Genomic DNA, 2,341 nt, shown 5'->3' on the forward strand with positions numbered 1-2,341 from the left:
TATATATATATATATATATATATATATATATAGATTCAGCAGTTTAAAAAATAATATAGATTTTAGCTAATTTTATAAATATGCAAGTTTTATATGCTATGTATGAAATTATCTCAAAAAATTAAATATAATGCATATTTTTTTAATTTTATCTTCATTTATATTTATTGTCTTTGTTTATTTGAGAGTGATAGTCTATCAAAAAATTGTATTCATCTTAGAAGCATCTCGAGTCCTGACAGGAATTTCAAGATAATATTTTTAACAATGAACGTTCAAACTTTAATTAAAAATCATCTAGAATTCTGATTTTAGCAAACTTATAGTTAAATTGACTGACTTGATAACACAAACATAATGAAACAAATATTGACCAAATGTGAGTCAAAACAAGCCTGGATCAAGCAGTCAAACCACTTTTGAATTCTTTTGGTGTTTAAATGAAATGTCAAACGAATTGCAAATCTAAAAAGCTTTTAATTAAGTTTAGTATCTTGATGAGGCAAATCCAACAAGCCCAAAATCGTTGAATTATGACATTGTTAAGGCAATCAAATGTCTACAATACTCCATCACAAAACTTCATCCGATAGAGTGATATGGATGCTTTCCATATTTACCAGGTGATCTCTCCTATACTATATATAGAGAATCCTACCTTTTCATGAAAGGGGGACTAAACTTAGAACTAGAAGAAGAGCGAGACTTGGAGGAGAAGGAGTTGAGGTCCAGTGTTCCACAACCAAGGTCCAGCAAATGACATCCGCTCTTGTAAACAATCGATCATCTTTGACCATGGCTCGTGGTCTGCCCCTACTCATCACAAGAAAGCCACTTGCAAAATCATGATGTGTGTCGTGGAAACATAACCTGAGTTGTGGAATCTCATCGTACGCTGCGTGCAGAGTAAAAACTAGCCTTACAGAGTAACAAAGCTTCCTACATAGCAATGCTCCTCGAAGATGGTGTAAAAACACACCTCACAAAATTTGTTTACAACAATCATAATTAAGATACAATTACTTTCTCCAGACTCTTAAAGCTTTCTCCTTAATGCCCACGACTCACATATGTGACCAACTACAGCTTACGCGCTCTACAACTTGTGCCACTATCAACTCTAGCCTTTATGGCCAACATAAGCTATCACAGCTCATGCATCTCCCACTTGACCTCTACGGCCTACTAAAATTATCATAGCTCATCCATCTCCTAACTTAGGCCTCTGCAACAAACGGATGTTATTACAGTTCGTGTAGTGCATAGCTCTAGCCTCTGGCCTAGAGACATTATCACAGCTCGAACAACCCCCATATTTGGCCTCTACAACCTACAGACGTTATCATTGCTCAACTAGCTCCTAACTCCAACCTCTTAAGGTTATGGATGTTATTAGCGCTTCTGTAGTTCCTAACTTTGTTCTCTTTGGCTTACAAACATTCTTATAGCTCATGTAGCTCGCAACCCTTGCCTCTATGGCCTGCGAAAGGTACCACATCTCATATAGCTCTTAACTCATGCAGATTTCTACTGTGGCTTCTATGGCCAACCGATGCTTCGAAAACAACCATCTTTGACCTAACTGACCAACTTTTACCATAGCTTTCAACTATGACTTCTACAACAAGTTGACAATACATCCATCATATATAGCACTCATTGCGAACTACTACCTCCATCTAATTAACTACAATCATTGCATCTCGTTTTGATTTTTATTACTAAATTATCATTTTACATTAGTTTTGTAGTCATGTATTCTCTAAATCAAGAGAATAGTGGGTATCTGTATTCACTATTATATGGTGTATTATTTCAACTGGCTAGGCCCCGTGGTTTTTTTTCCACTTCAAGGGTTTTCTATGCAAAAGCTTTTGGTGTATAAATAAGTCATTTTAATTACCCGAGTGTCAATTGAGTCCTCATCCAACACTAAAAGGTTAAATTTTTACCTACTTAAGCAAATCTTTTAGTACACATCAATTTGGTGCTGCTTGTAGGAAAGAAAGTTTCATTTCACATAGGTTTCAAGTCCACAATGTCAAGCCCCTACTTTGTTTCCTAATGATATATATAATCCAACTAGCAACTAAACATCCTTTGTAGCTTTGAAGCATTCGTGGATATGAAGGAAATCTTTGTTGCAATCTCAAAAGGTCATTCACGTCATTGCCCCAGGTAAAGTTGTGGTGGGTTAGCCTTCCCACATCTTATTTAGTTATAAAGTAGATGAAAACTACTTACAGGCTAGGGGCAACTTTCACTACACTTTTGAAAGGTTGTTCACATTAACTTCCCATGAGCAAATGTGTTAAGGTAGTCCTTTTACGACATTCAAACA

This window comes from Phalaenopsis equestris, unplaced genomic scaffold (genome assembly GCF_001263595.1).
Source record: "Phalaenopsis equestris unplaced genomic scaffold, ASM126359v1 Scaffold232908, whole genome shotgun sequence".
Taxonomy (NCBI): Eukaryota; Viridiplantae; Streptophyta; class Magnoliopsida; order Asparagales; family Orchidaceae; genus Phalaenopsis; species Phalaenopsis equestris.